The 16947-nt window shown below is 37.3% G+C and overlaps 1 pseudogene; it reads right to left on the bottom strand.

The window, feature by feature from the left end:
* Positions 1–701: 701 nt before the first annotated feature.
* LOC141554711 (SNW domain-containing protein 1-like) lies at positions 702–16242 on the bottom strand (annotated as a pseudogene).
* Between the last annotated feature and the right edge of the window lie 705 nt (positions 16243–16947).

Below are 16947 nucleotides of genomic sequence, written 5' to 3'. Positions count from 1 at the left end.
TTTGTTTTGAGGTTTTTCTCTTTTTCTGTCTCTCTCTGATGGACAAGGCAAATATGATTCATTGGCACCCATCTAATTCCTTCTCCACATCACCTGGTGATTATCTAAAGATAGTGGAGTTTTTCGTACTGAACACTGCCCTTCTGGTGGGTTATAAAACCTGTCTGCCGGAACCAGTGCATTTGTGTCAAAATTTAAAAATTAATGGTATAGAGAACTAAATTTAGAAGTTCTCTAGGGTTACCCATGGCTTTTCTTTTGTTTTTGAAGGAGTGTCTTAACGTTTCTGTTTCTTCTCTCTACTATTGCCTGACTTGAGGATTAAAAGATATGCCAGTGGTGTGTAAAATCTTATACTGTGCACAAAAGTGTGCAAAATGTTTAGATCATGGAGTTGTCCGCTGCTTGTTGAATGTTTGTCCCCATTATGTGTTTTGTCTGGTTTTAATTTGGAATGGGAGAGTTGGCTTGACTGAGAGGGGGAAACAAAAATCTTATACTGAGAATATGGCCCACCCCCTTAAAAATAAACAGACTAGTTTAAAGTATACTTCCTTTTCCCCCAGCCTCAGTAATAAAAAGTAGTGGGATCTACAATCCCAGATTTTGTTTTCATCCTGACCATTTACATAGAATTGCCCAATGACCACTGACATTGGAGTAAAGGTAATAGTTCATTCTCTTTTGAGAGGCTACCTTATTCATTCCTTCCTCCTCTTCTTGCCTTCATGTTCATGTTCCTTAGGGTGGCTGCTGTCTGAAGGTCTTTTAGACCCTCCATGCTGTTTAGCTTCTTCCAAAAATTTGTCCAGACCAAGGGATCTTCTTCAAATTGGACTGGTCCATCAAGGCCTATGATCTGAGCCAGAGAACTCCTTATCAGGAACAAATCTGTTGGTTTTTATTTGGGCCTCTAGGTCATCACCATACATGCCTTGTCCAGATTTTTGTTGGGTCTGTAGATGTTTTGGGCCATGTTTTTGCTACTTCTCCATGCTTGATCATAAACATTATAAATTTCATCTTCTCCACCAGCAAAACCATTGTCCATACCCTTAGTTTGATTGAATAGCCTCTGGTCATACTGAACTTCATTGGAAGTCCGAGGATTGGGCACATCAAGAGTAATGACTTCACTGATATCTCAATTCTCATTTCTCTGTAATTTTGACCTCTTATCAGGAGCTGCTCTGGAAAGATTTCTGTCATGTTGTCTCTCTTTGCGTCTATCATGTCTTATTTCATCTCGTTCCTGAGCCTCACCATCGACATGAGTCTTGATTCCAGCTCTTCTCTCCTGAGCTTTCTGGGCCATTTCTCAACTCTTCTCTTCATGTTTCTCCTTTTCCTTTTGGGCCATTTTTCTCTCTACTTGAGCTCACATCTCTACTGCCTCATGAGCCTTTCTATCAGCAGTATAAAGAGCCTCAGCTAGTTTGGCAAAGTGTTCATTTATGTGAACTGTCTGCAGTCCTTTCCCATCAACAGCCAGACATTTGGCTAATGAAATAGTATAGCCCTTTGCATTTTTCCAGTCTGAAATACAAAGTGGAATTTTCCATTCTTGCTGCTCTTTCACAGTCATCTTTCGACTAGGAGAATGAATAACAGGTGCAGGAGGAGAAGAAGGCCCACAAGGAATTTTCTTTTCTTTTCTTTTTTTTCCCCTGAGGCTGGGGTTAAGTGACTTGCCCAGGGTCACACAGCTAGGAAGTGTTAAGTGTCTGAGACCAGATTTGAACTCAGGTCCTCCTGAATTCAAGGCTGGTGCTCTATCCACTGCGCCACCTAGCTGCCCCAAAGGAGTTTTCTTATTAATTTTGAATCTTGGTGCTTCCATTGGATCTTTTTGCATTTTCACCATCCAAATAACTCTTTGCTTAGCTCCAGAATTGAAAGCTACTCCTTGCTGAGATGGTGTATACCGGATATACTGCAGCTTGAACTTGTATAGCAGCAGCAACCTTCTGAGACACAGATTTCCCTAGGGCTACCCTTGTCTTTTCTGTTATCTCTTTAATGGCTTCTTCATTCAGGTCTTTGCAAGTCTGGGTCATCTGCATTCATAACTTCTTTGGGTACCAGGTCAGTGTATTTGTTATAAATGACCTTGTCCTTTGTCCCTGTTCAGGCGCCAAAATGTAATCGTTCTCTGGGGAGTAGGTTTCTGGAAGCTTCTGGAGGCAGCCTTCCTTTCAGTTCAGTAATCCTAAAATGCAGCCAGGAATTAAAGTCCAGATCCTATATTGTGTCCTTCAAAATCCTGAATCTTTTCCTAGGGCCTGGTTGGCTTTAGTAGAAGCCTATCTCTCTTCTTGAATCCCGACAGCTCTTGTCCAAATCCAAAGGTTAGTCCTTCAGCCTCCAGCCTCTAGCTCCTTCTCAATCCAAAGCCTCCAGCCATCACAAAGGTTGAAAATGGAATGAAATCTTGACTCCTCCTCCCAGAGTGTGGGCTTTTATATGCTCTCTAAAGGTGTGAGTCTAATATGTGAAACAATCATCAAATTCCTTTAAAGGTGTAAACTCCTTTAAAGGTGTAAACTCCTTTAAAGGTGTAAACTCCTTTAAAGGTGTGAACTAAGTGCATAAATAAGTACCTTGTAAGAATCCTAACAGTTCTCTATACTGGTGTTAGACTAGATTCAGACTTCTCTAGTTCAAGTGATCTGCCAATCCCAGTCTCCTCAGAAGCAGGACAATTGGGGTGCACTACCATGTCCATCTCATATTTAAAGTTTAATGCCTTGTGGTGTCAGGATGTCAGAACTAGGAAGGATCTTAGAAATCATCTGATTCAATTATATACCGCTATAGACAAGGAAACTGAGACAAGTGTCCAAGTTCTTAAGTTAGTAACTAAGTCAGGGCTAGAATCCACTTCCCAGTCTAGCAGCAGAAAAAGTTGGGCTTTATTACTGACTTTTGACCTTATTCAAGAAGCAACTTTTTCTTTCTGATAGTTCAAAAACAGTTAAGTCACAGTTAACCACCTTGACAATATAATATAACTCCCCTCCCCCATCCAGCTGTTCTCCTTTGGGCACTGGCCTATGGCTAGTTTTTAAAGACCATTTGCCTGATACAAATAAATTACCTTGGGGAAAATGAGCTAGGAGGGGCACTGAGGTGCAGTGGAAAGAGTGTAATTAAGAGTATTTGAACCTGGAGGAAAGTTCAGTTGGTGGTGAGAATTCAGTCCTGAGTCTGGAACTGAGAAGAACTTGTTCAAATTCAATCTCAGACACTTACCAGCTGTGTGACCCTGAGCACTTAACTTCTGCCTGTCTCAGTCAGTGAAGTGTTTTTCAAGAGATAGAGATGGGGAGAGGAAGAGAGATATAGGAAAAAATCCAGAGGGGAGCTGGGGAAGTTATGTGCCAGGACCAAGGAGAGAAGTTGGGCTAAAACAGATGTTGTGAAGGTCACCAATGTACAGTTAGGAAGATAGGCTACAGGCAGTCTGGGAAAGGGTTTAAATGGCCATCTGAAAAGTTCTTTGACAAGGGTCCTGGAGACAACAGGGAGTTACTGTGCTCAGATCTGTGCTTTGGGGATATCAAATGCATGGCAATGCAGAGCTGGATTAGAAAGGGGAGAGTGGAGAGATTATGGGTAAAACACTAAACTCATAGTATTATAAGCTCATAATATGAACATCCAGAAGTCTAAAGAAAATACGAGGAACTTTATATATTTTAGACACTTCGGGCTTGACATTTAGCTACTGAATTACAAAAAAATTGCTGTCATTACTACCTGCTCCTACCAAAAAATGGTTTTTATACCCTTTTTATTACTACTAACATGGATGACAAAGAAAATTGTTAAAGAAATTGTGGATGCATGTCCTTATTCTCAAAGATATCTACTTATTCATTTAAAAAGGAACTGAAAAATAAAGATTTTTTCTTTCTTTTTTTTTTTTAAACAACAAAAAGTATTTAAAACTGTACTAACACTTTTGGGAGAACCTGTATATAAATCTATCTTTCTCTTAAATTGGAACCTGTATACTTAAAAATAAGTTTGATAACTATATTTTGATATAACAGGTTTTTTTGCAATCCTTTGCATTTTATTTTGTGCATTTAAACTCATGATTCTGAGAAAGGGTTTCTAGGCTGGTACCAGATTACTCAAGGGGTATGTGATACAAGAGTGCTTAACAATAAACCATTTTTTAGGGTTATTATTTCGAGTGAGGGTCACAACCAAGCTTTGAGAGGTATCCAATCTGAGATGAATTATACAATTTTTCCCTTCCACAGGTAAAATTTAAAGGACTGGAGAAGGAACAACATGAAGTTCAGAGAACTATAGAAAGGTTTTATTTGTTTTCTTTATTGCAAAGATAGACAGATCTGTGAGGGGTGATGGCGGAATGAGAAGGGGTTGGCAGGCTGCTATGGAGTCTAGTGATGGAGTTAGCAAGATGTTGCAAATTTTGTTCTTGCTGCCAGCAAGATTCAGAAGATGCTTCAGGTGCATGATATTAAAATCTTCCAATAATGTGGGAAATCAGTTTCCTGAGCCAATTATAAAATCTTTGAGCTTTCATTGCCTATGGTAACTTGCTGAAGTCAGACAGTTTATATGTGCAGTTCTGAAGTGCTTTAAATAATAAAATGGAAATATATGTACTCAGACCCCATTCCTTGACATGTAATAAATCTGTTTTCCAATTGAAAAGGTACATTCAAAGTTTTATGAAGAAGGGCACATGGTGTTGCAGAATATTTACAAAAGTGGTTCAAAAGGCATGTGGTCCATGAATTACACTAGATCCAATAGTTTAATATTTGGCCTTAACAAATTTAAAAATAATAATCACCAAATTTTACTTAAGTGATTCCAGTTCTGGACTGTATTTGGAAAGTGATATTTTATGAAACTAAGACGGTTGACAAACTATGGAAATATGGGCTGCAGGGAACCCCCTAGAGCCCTTTGAATTTGACTCTCATCTTATTCCAAACTTGTGGCTGTTCCCACAAATCACCTTAAATATCCTTCTCTGGTTCCTCCCCCCTCTCCCTGTCTTCTTTAGCATCTTAATAACCTCATTTATATCCATTTTTAAGCATCCTTCTCCAGCGAGCACAATTACATTACTTCCAATCTTCTCTTGTAGCTGAAGTCTTCTCAGTATTTCATCGTTTCATCCTTGTCACACTGATTTTTCATCTCGATTTCTGTAGAGTGGTATCCAGATAGATGGAAAATAACTGTCTTATGGAGTACTAGGGAAAATGTGTCTGATTCTACAATGAAATCACAGACAGCATCTAGGTTGGTCTTCTGATATTCCAACATCATAACTTCATGGGATTTAAATTTTCCTTTTGAAGTTTTTCCTTATAATTCTTGCTGATGGAGATATTTGAGCAAGGAAAGCCATGTTATCTTGAACAAGTCACATAAATTTTCTGAGGACTATTTTCTTTGTAAAGTGAGGATATACCAACCTTCCAAAGTTGTGAGGCTCAAGTGAAATCATTTTTGTAGGAGATTATAATAATTATTTTTATTTTTTTGTTTCCAGAGAATAGCCATTTAAATTATAGTCAAGGAACCCCAAATAAGGGCTATACAAGAAGCACAGTACAATAGAAAAAGTGTTTTTTTTATGTTTGAAAAAATAAATAATGAATCCCTGTTCCTGAAGTTATTTTTCTTCCTCCCCCCAAATAATCTCCTTGCTCTTTAATGAATACTTAAAATTTTCATTAAATTATTATCCCTAATATAATTTATTAATTTCAGCTTGATTATTATAATTATAATGTTTTATATGTGATATCATTAATATTATACTATAATTATAATATTAATTTCAGTTTGATTATTAATTTCAGCTTGAATTTAGCAGTCTTCAGTTAAAACTACAAACTAGGGATACTAATAATGGGAAATGTTTCCTAAAATATGTGCTATAGTCATCAATTTGAAAGGTAGGGAATACCCAGTCATGATTTTGGTAATGCAGAAAAAGAGAATTGGGGATTTAACCTGAAAATTTATTCCTGATGTAAGATTAGTAATAAAGAAGTTGGCTTTCCAATTGTAGCAGGAGAGCTTACCTAGTGGTACTACAGTATGGGTGCCCTTGGTTCATGTATAAAAATTTATTCTATCGAATATTTTGGGGGAGTTGCTCTAAGCCAGGTACCCTGATCAAAGAGTGTGACTATTTTCAGATAATTAAAAAGACTGTGATTTGACTTTGCCAAATCCTTGCCTTTATGATTTTGGGTAAGTCCCCTTTAATCTCTTTGGGCTTCACTTTTCTCATTTGTAAATGAAGAAGTTTGACTAAATGAGTTCTGTGGTCTCTCTTAGTCCACGATCCCATGTATATCTTTCACTGAAAAGTTCTCTTTAGAATTTAATGACTTATTTTTATGAATTCATTTGTATGATTATGATGTCACAGTTTCTTTTTATTCCTTTGTCTCTAGGAAATAGACTGTCACTGTATTCCTCCCCCAAATTTAACTTTTTGCCATTTTAGTTTGCCTAAAACTACTTAAGAATCCCTGGCTTGTAGTCTTAGACAACCTTTGGCAGTCAAGGGAAGTCTATAGATCCATTCTCAGAATCCTATTGCTAAATTTATAAAATTAAATGCAAAGAATTACAAAGGAAACCAATTATGTTGAAATATAATTTAGTTATCTAAATCTTAGAAAAACAGAAACCTCTAATCTGGATATCTATTCAAAGAAGTCACATGCTATTGGGTGAAAATGATCTCTTGAAAACTGCACATGAAATTTGGGTCTTTTGCAAATACCCAAAGCTGATGGAGGCAGAATCTCAGACAGTTAATCATATCAGAGATGCAGTCCAGGCTCTCTCAGGAAGATCTTATCATCACACACTCCCTTGTACTACAGTAGAGAAGTACCAAATGTAGTTATAGCAACTAAAACCGCTTGATCTCCTTCTCTGAAGGAGAAGGAAAAATGAAATCATATAAGGGAAGGCTCCCAAGGAGACCCAAACAATGCAGCCCATAAATTTTCTTGGTCCTGAGATATTCTCTGTGAGCAATTGAGTCTACCATGAGACTCTATCACAGCGACTAATTGCTGGTGGTAATTTGTGCTCTTTTGTGAATATTTCCAACTATGAATTCACAGGGATGGTGTATCATGGAGTGGCAATCTGGTTTTCCCTGTGGTTGTATTGTTCCTAATCTCACCATTTTCCCTGGCCATGGTGCTGACATTAAATTCTGCTTCTTGTAAACTGAGGGCTAATGGTATCTACACCCTTAAATACCACTTGTTGGGAGAGTATGACATTCAAAAAATTGGTTAAATTGTTTTGAGCTTCTTGGAAAGCAGTACTATATAATATACACATAACATTATTGCCATTGTCATTGCTTGATATATTTAATGCTATACTAGTAAATGACCTTTTGACATCGATGCAGATTATGTCCACTGCCTTTCCCGGCTGTTCTCTGCATTATCTCCTCAAAAAAAATCCACTCGATTTGTCAGACAGGATATACCCTTCACAGCCCTGTGTGCAGACTATTTTTTATTTTTACATCAGCTCATGTTTCTCCAGATGTTTCATGATCTCATCTCTTATTAATGTCTCTAGAATTTTGATTGCTTCTGAGGTTAGACTTGCTAATGATTACAGATCTGTAATGTCCTGGCTCTTTAGTAGAATGGAAGAACTAATTCTGCTGAATTGTGCAATCATTTGAAGACAGAAAGGTATGAGATTTTACTAAGAAAAGATCTGTGTATAAACATATGAAATATTATATTCGCACATTGCTTGAATCTGTATTTTAATTGCAGACACAGTTGTACATTTTATGAGTTTGTTAGTGCATTGTGCTATGGAAGGATACATATTTTATATCAGAGACAGAACAAGAGGTGATGTGGTAGTGACCCTAAGAAATTGACAAGTTTTCAGGGTTGGAAATATGAAACAGAAGTTATTTCTGCTCTTAGTATCAGAAATAATGCAAAGATGGGAAAATATTCCACTTGTACCGTACTGTGGTGATTCAGATGATACAAAACCTTCTCTTGGTAGAAAGGGAAAAGAGCTTCTACTTAAATCAGTAAGAACTTCATTTTATTCCTACTCTGAAAGCATCACTTCCTTGAGCCTCATAGGATTTATTTAGAGAAGGAAGCAAGAAATAGTATATAGTAAGAGAAAAGAGGTCAAGAAAGGTTAAAATCACACAATCACTGAATTTCAGAGTCGGAAGGGACCTCAATGGCCCATTAATTCAACCCATTCTTACAGAAGAACCATCTTTGCCTAAGATTATTTAAGGATCCTTGGGTCCAAGTAGTCTTAGATAACCTTTGGCAGTCAAGGAAAGCCTATGGATCCATTCTCAACATATGATCATTCTACCTTTGCTGAAAGGTCTCCAAAGAAGAATCTTCCTTTGCTCAATAGTATGTGTTATGTGGTATCTTTGAGTAGACACCTTAGATCAGGGGCTCTTTACCTGGGGTCTGTGAAGCGTTCTTCTGATGTGATACCAGGTGCTATGCTATATCCAGAGCTAGCTCATTTTCCTTCTGAGTTGCTGTCAACCTTCAGATTAGTCTGATATTTTCCTCTTTGCCACATTTGTCCATTGTTCTTAATTCTTACTAGAGTGAAGCAGAACACATATTGCATCATACTCTCACATGAAAGCATGATTTGAAAGAAGCTATCATGTTCCCTCTAAGTCTTCTCTCTAGGCTAAATGACTTGCATGGAGGATCTACATGATTATAGAGTGAAGCTTGAAATGATTTGTTCTCCAGTCATAGTACTGATTTTACTATAAATTTGCATGCATTCAAATTTGTATTCTTTGACATTATAATTATGGAGAATATGATGACCAATGAGAATATGCAGCATGGATTTTAAATATATAACAATTTTAAGGAATTAATTATTTGCAATAATCAGGTTCTTAGACTAATGCCTCCTTATTGTTAGATGTTTGCCATTTCAATGCATAGTTCCTATTTTAAAAAATGATACTACTTATTGCTTAAAGATTTCATTTTTATTTCTTTATTTCGGAATTAATGGTCTTTAATTAGTATTCATGGAATTTTTTTTTTGTTACAGGGATGAAATTTTAAAAACAATCTTGAAACTAGGCTTTATTGGTTAATTGACCTTTATTCATAATCAGTTGTCTCTTTTTTGCTTATTTTCTTTGTCCACAGGGGAAAAAGGACCAGATACATGTCTTTAGTCCCCAGGAAGTTTTCTGAAAAAGAACCAGTAAATGACTCCTGTGTCTAGGAGGGGTTAATTATGCTTGTTGCTGTTAGACTTTGAGGAAACTGAAGAGTTCTAAACCAAGTGTAGTGAAAAAAAGTACTGTTATCTTTGGCAAAGTGACCCAATTTATTGTTCATTTGGGTATGATTCCTATGTATATTATGTGCTTAGAATTTTTCAAGGGAAAATAATTTAAAAAATTAAATTTGAATATTTATTTGATAAGGGGACAATAGAAGATGCTCCCAAATTATTATCTTCAACTGATGCTTGTCCTAATGTCCATTTTTATGCCAGTAGGGGGCAATAGGTGCAAGTAACTAGACTGCTAAACTGATAGATTTAAGGAATGTTGTATGTATCAGGGACTTTAGAGATCTAGTTCAACTCCCTCATGTAACAGATGAGAAATCTGATGTTCTAAGAGGATAATTTGTGTTCAAGTCTATGCAGCTAGTGAAATCTGGGACTCAGATTTAAGAGTAACAGAATAAGTGCTTACATATAGCATGGAGAGAAGCAGAATTTGATGATCAACAAGAACAAAGCAAGTGACTTTTCATAAACAAATGTACAGTATATGGATAAATCAATCAAACAAAAAATTATTAATCACCTAGCATGTGCCAGATACTACTCTAGGTCTTGGGGAGATGAAGAAAGGTAAAAAAGTCAGACCTATTCTCAAGGAATTCATGGTCTAATGGGGAGACTATGCAAATAACTACATATGAACAATGTATGTACAGGATAAATTTATATAATCTTTAAGAGAAGGAACTATCAGTAAGAGAGATCAAGAAAGTTTTCCTGAAGAAAGTGGGATTTTTATCTGGGATTTAAAGAAAGCCAGGGAAGCCAAGAAGTGAAGATGAAGAAGGACATTTCAGAAATGGAGGATGTCAGGGAAAATAAACTGGATGTTATAAGCTTGAGATCTTAAAGAATAATTTAATGGAAACTCATAGATGATACTGAGGCTTTGTAGAATGTGACTGGTAAGTAGAAATAGAATAACTTTTCATGTTACTATTGGAAAGGAACAGATTAACTCAAATGAGATAAAAATTCTAAAAGGCAAGTAGCAACAGTGCCTGAACCTTCCCTATTCCCTAGATAGAAAGGACTGTAGAATAGCCTTGCATATCAGTATAATTCATTAATTTTAGCAAATTTAAGTTCCTGGAGGTAGAGTATAGTAAAGTGGAGAATGTTTAGAAGATTGATGAAGAGAGAAATAGAAATGAAGCTGTTATGGGATTTGTGCTAGAGACCACCAGGATAGAAGGAAGAATTAGATAACTGATTTAGGAAATATATTGAAAAATGGGACCAGAAGAATGATTTACTTAGTACTGATAGTGGATTTTAGTAATGCAGAAGTTATTTGGAACTCTGCTGAAAACGGAACAGCTGATAGATTCTTCACTTATCTCAATGGCATTTTCATTCTTAAAAAAGTGAAAGAAACAATGAGAGAAAATGCTATTCTAAATTTGTTTCTAATGAGTAGGAATGATGATGTAGAAATGATGAGAACATTGGAAGGAAGTGACTCAAGTGTCTTTGAGTTTGTAATAGATATGGAAAAAGAAGTTAGTGTAGTCTTATTTGTAGCTAGATTCTTGAAACAGACTTTAATGAGTTCAGAGCAAGAATGTAGAATCCCATGATCACAAATTTTTCATAGAAAATAGGTCCTAATATATTGGGGGTGCTTTAAAGAACAAAATTGTGACAAAAATTCCTTCCTTCCTTCCTTCCTTCCTTCCTTCCTTCCTTCCTTCCTTCCTTCCTTCCTTCCTTCCTTCCTTCCTCCCTCCCTCCCTCCCTCCCTCCCTCCCTCCCTCCCTCCCTTCCATCCTTCCTTCCTTCCTTCCTTCCTTCCTTCCTTCCTTCCTTCCTTCCTTCCTTCCTTCCTTCCTTCCTTCCTTCCTTTCTCTCTTGTTTCTTCCTTTTCCTCCTTCATTTTTTCTTCTTTCCCTCGTTTCCTTCTTTGTCTCTCTCCCTTCCTTCCTCCTCCTTTCTTTTTTCTTCCCTCCTGTCCTTTTTTCTCTTTATTCTTTCTTTTTTGCCTTTTTATATTTGAATGTTAGAACAAAAATGTTTAACAGGATCCTGAAACACAAGCTAAGCAAGAAGATAGAGCACTTCTCTGCTCTCAGTGAGTTCAAGTTGGAAGTTCTAGATGAGCTACACTTCAGTGACTGGATTGATTATGGGCTGAGGTCAGCCTTGAGGGTAGTCTGTCTTTGGGCCTATTCTGCTCAAAATGGTTTTAGTGTCTAGGATGGAAATATAGATGGTATTTCTAATCATATTTTCAGATGACATAACTGGGAGTGATAGTTATTACATGGGACCACAAAATTTTGATTAACATCTTTTAAAAAGATTTTCATCCCTCATGAATAGAATTGTTAAGCCATGAATAGGATTTCGATAATGTTGCAATAATTTTGAAAACTCCTGGAGAAAATGGGAGAAATATCACAGGAGATATTTTCCCAGCTTTCAGAAAGGGTAAGTAGATTGATTCTTTTCCAGACTGTAGTCTGGTAAGTACAATATAAATTCCTGAAAAATTCTAGAATGCATTATTAAAGGGAGGGTTTCTGAACACTTAGACAGGGAAGTGGTGATCACTATGAATCAGTATGGTCTCATCAAGGAGAGGTCATGCCAGGTTAACCTCATTTCCTTCTTTAACAGGGTTGTTAGACTGTTTGATCAGGGAAATGCCATAGTTATTAGTGTTCCCGTTTTTCCAGCAAAGCTTTACAAAGTCTCTCTTGCTATCCTTGTGGACAAAAAGAAGATCTGTGGGTTAGATGGTGATATAGTTATGATTTAAAACTGTCTGAATAATTGGACCCAAAGAATAATTAATCCTGGATTGATGTCAACCTTGAGGGCAGTCTATCTTTGGGTCTATTCCGTTCAATATTTTTTTTGGTGACTTAGATGGAGATATAGATAGCATTTCTTACCAAATTTTCAGATGATTTAAAACTGTGAAGGAAACTCAGACCACAAAGCTGGCATTCAAATCTTTTAAAAAGGGAATGAGTCTAAAATATTCGGGACAAATGTGTAATTACAAACTTGTGTTCAGAAAATTAACAAACAAGGGTAGAGATATATTTATATGTCAATTCATAGGCAAAAGATCTAAAGGTTCTGATGACTGCAAGGTAAAAATATGAGTCCAAAATGTGACATCCAAAAAAGCTAGGAATCTGGGTTGGCATAATGGATAGAGTTCTGGCCTTGAACTCAAGAAAATCAAATTCAAATCAAAGACATTTGGCTATGTGAGATCCCCTCAAGTCACTTGAACTCTTTGCCTCAGTCTTATCATCTGCAAAACTGGAATAAGTATAGCAAAGTTCTGATGATAACTCTATTTAAGCATTTAAGGGTCATCAGAAGGAAGAAAGAGTAGACTTGTTAGTGAACAGAACAAAAAGTGCTAAGCAAAAGTAGCACAGAGATAGGTTTTTAGCTCAATGAAAGGAAGAACTGCCTAGCAATGAGAATTTTTTATAAGAGAAAGTGGGATGATCACTTGATAAAGATATTGAATAGGAGATTCCTGTTCAGGTAAAGATTATTCTAAATGAGGACTTCTTACCATTTTTATATCCTGGATCCCCTTAGTATTTTGATGAATTCTACGGCATCTTTCCCAGAATTATGTTTTATCATGTATTTAACATAAAATACATAGGATTGCAAAGGCCCTAAATCTGTTGAAATATAATGAACAAAACATTTTAAAAACTAGCAAGTTCATGGACACCAGGTAAAAAGCCCCTATAATCTAGTTGTTCTTTGTATTTCCTTCCAACACTGGACTTCTAGGTTTCTATGAACCCAGTTTAGAGCTCTTTTTACTATATACTAAGTTTAGTGGTTTTGGAATAGATTCTGTTTCTGGAGTTGAAGTGGGGTCTCTGATATTAGCTAGTAACTAATCCACCAGTAGAATTAGTAGCATTAGGAAATCCATAAGAAATGTCCTAGTTTCCCAATCAACTATAGCTTTCTCTGGTTTCTAAGACTCTGAAGGAGAGAATGAGGCTATGACTTTGGGCAGCTCTCCCTCATTTAAATCTAATTCATACACAAGTTAAGACATCACCCTCATGTCATTTGGTCTTCTCTGAACATGAAAAATAATCAACAATAAATATCTCCCCGTCCCAATCAAGGAGTCATCAAGAAAAGTCCTAGGGTTATAGTGGCGATATTCATCACTGCCTTCCTGCAGTTATGACTCCCTCTTTTTGTTGGAGCCATTTCATCTACTGCTGTAAGGGCCCTCTATGACATGCTACTTTACAATGTCTTAGCCCAGTGGGACTCAGTTAATAAGCTGATGAGTTGATCTGATTTGACAAAAATCTGCCTTCTACCTGTGGGACAAAGTGAATTATTCTGAGCAAAAATTCTCATTGACCTGGGGATGTTAGATGTTCCCTAAAGTCAATCAAACATTTTACCCTGGTAAAAATTACGTTTGAAAGTGGATATCAACTGAGAAATAAGTAGGTAAAAGGATCCACCCATTTCTAGGCATTAATATGTGTATAATAGCTAGCATTTATATTTAAATATATAGCTATATTTATATTATATACTATTTTAAAGCTTAAAAAAGTGCTTCACAAATATTCTCATTTTATCCTCAGCACAACCCTGGGTGGTAGGTGCTATTTATCGTTCCCACTTTATAAGTGAGGAAACTGAGGCAGGAAAAGGCAGGGCCACTCAGCTAGAAAGTACCTGAGGTTCCATTTGAACTCAGATTTTCCTGACTCCAGATACAGTTCTCTATCCATGATGTCACACAGCAACATGAACAGGGCTAATTCAACATGTCAACCTAATTCCTTTCATTGGGCCTGGCAAAGCTAAAAGGCATTTGTCATTTGGAAAGTCATCTCTTTCCAATTGTTTCCTAGCTAATAAATACAAATATCTTCGTTGACCAGACAGTGCGACTGGTTATAGGGAATGTGACAACGGCAGAGGGAGAAACATTATTCAGAAAAGAACGAGTGAAAAGATGTAGAATTTAATCTGTTGTTGTTATTGTGAAAAATGCCCAAGATACTAAAGAACTTTCCTTCCAGACAAGCAAAAGCAAAGCAGAGGCATCTAGAACATAAATACCTATCCAGAATCTTCCCCTCTGCTTTGTCTTAAAAAAGAGTGATGTCAGATTGGTCTCTTGGCCCTTCCTTCTGTGACTTCCTCTGATGACAATGACAATATGCAGAATTATTTTCCTTCCTCCATAGCCTTTTTTTTTTTTTTTTAACCTCTTGGAAAAGGGAAAATTGTTTAAGTATTCTCAGGGGGAGAAAGAGCAATCCCTGAAACAAAGTGGATCCTAGAACAACTCTGCCAAAAATAATGGGTGTCTCTGAATGTGAGGGCTGCCAGTTTCCTGTTTGTCTGTTCAGAAAAGTACAGTGGTTATTTCTGTTCTAATTCACTGTGGAGCAACTAACAAAATGGCCCCAAATGGTATCCCGAGGAGCTGGAGAAAATGAAAACCACTGGCTGTTGGTGTTTGAGATGGAAGGAAACTGTTGAGACTCTCTCTTCCCATGGGGATCTCCCTCCTGGCTCAAGTTGGGTAGAAAATTGGTGATCAGTCTCCCATCTCCAGAGGAAGACTCCAAATACCTTCGCCCGCAGGAATGTTGGCCCACTGGGTTCCACTTGAAACTCGTCCTAGGTTTTTGCTATTCTGGCCGGAAACCGATTTCTGCAAGAATCTGTAAATATGACCGCACAGCTCAGATCCCTTAATTCTCCCCGGTGGTACAACCCATTTAAATTTCTCCTCGGCTCCTACAAACACCAGACGTGCAGAGGGAGAGGGAAAGTTAACTTCTGGGTCTGATTCATCACTTTTATTGAACTTAAATTCTTTTGTTTTAATGCACACTTGATGGAGGAAGCATTTATTGAAACAGTTATGGTTTTCTTGGGGAAAGACAGTTGAAGAAAGAACAAATGAATCTAATGTAAATCAAATACTTAGCGCTTTTATAGAAACTACAAAGCCTTAAGTGTGTATTCTTAATGGTAATTTTTACAAAACGCCACCAGGAAGCTTCAAATGGAGGTGACAGTGATTGTTTCAGTGTGGAGATGGGTTTTTCCTTTCACATGCTAATCACCTACTGCTGGTGATATTGCTCTCCTAGGCTGCAGTCACAGAATTGAATAATTTATGGAATGAATTTTGTTGTAAATTTATTGTGTCACAAGCAGGTTGTAATTTCACTAACAGTTCACTTAAGTTATTAAGTAAAAAAAAAATAATGTGTTTGATAGGATAGTGCCTTTGGAGGTTGTTTTTTTCCCCCCAGCAAGTTCACATCTTATATATTTTCAAAACAGAATATTTGCCTAATTTTTATTCAGAATCTGATATGCGAGAAGGGAGAGCGCATTAACATAAGTGGGATTGCATTTGTACACTATTGTTGAATTTCGTAGTCGTAAACAAATTATTGAAGGTTTTATATAGACAGAAATAGCATTAAACTGCGGAGCGCCTTCCTAGGGCTGCTATTGTTTCCTATTTGTTCTTGAATAATTGTCCCCAGCTTGCAAATGATGAAGTGGTGGAGTCCAGATGGAGAGGCTGCTATGAGGGAAAAGCTAAATTAATCTCTTCGCATTTGCCTTGACTTTGAGGCTAAGGTAAATTACTGGATTGTCACCCTGAAAAGCTCCTTCAACCCAAATGGGAAGCCCAAGGAGGAGAGAAAGGGGGCGTTTTCAGAGATTTGTCTCTGGGCATCTGCACCGGCCTCCCAGGGCACTGGGCATCCTGTTCCCGGCCTTACTGATGTGCTGTGATGAGAGGAAACACTTGCCGGCTACAGAGACCCCTGCTTGAGTTTTAAGCTCAGCTCTCCCTCCATGCACTGTCATTTGGGAAACCCACATTTGAGGCCTTGTGTTATTTACATCGAAATTTTTCTATTGACCCTGTCAGTGGGAATGAATTTCAAACAAGTTGTTTCATTCTCTGTATAGATTATTTCCCCAGGTTCCTGGTAGGGGCTACTCTTAATTCCTCTTGGAGCTCCCCTTCATTCTTGTTAGAGCCCCGAAGATTTGTTTTCTATTTTCTATCCCTCACAATTTACCCTGACCTCCACCCCCACTACCCTGGGACACTGTAATAGCCACAATTCTTGAAAAGAAATAACCTTCATATCTTCAAAATTGACTTTAAAAAAAAAATCAGCCAATTCAATTTGATAAGAATTTATTAGGGGAATAAGGATTTATATAGCTCCTACTATGTGCCAGGCATGCTACATCTTTTTCTTTTCTTTTCTTTCCTTTTCTTTTTCTTTTCTTTTTCTTTTCTTTTCTTTTCTTTCTTTGTTTCTTTCTCTCTCCGTTCCTTCCTTCCTTCCTTCCTTCCTACCTTCCTTCCTTCCTTCCTTCCTTCCTTCCTTCCTTCCTTCCTTCCTTCCTCCCTTCCTACCTTCCTTCCTTCCTACCTTCCTTCCTTCCTTCCTTCCTTCCTACCTTCCTTCCTACCTTCCTTCCTTCCTTCCTTCCTTCCTTCCTTCCTTCCTTCCTTCCTTCCTTCCTTCCTTCCTTCCTTCCTTCCTTCCTTCCTTC

The sequence above is a fragment of the Sminthopsis crassicaudata genome, chromosome 2 (assembly GCF_048593235.1).
Source record: "Sminthopsis crassicaudata isolate SCR6 chromosome 2, ASM4859323v1, whole genome shotgun sequence".
NCBI classification, from domain to species: Eukaryota; Metazoa; Chordata; class Mammalia; order Dasyuromorphia; family Dasyuridae; genus Sminthopsis; species Sminthopsis crassicaudata.
The sequence above is the reverse complement of the archived record's forward strand: the minus strand, read 5'-3'. Positions and strand labels throughout refer to the sequence as shown.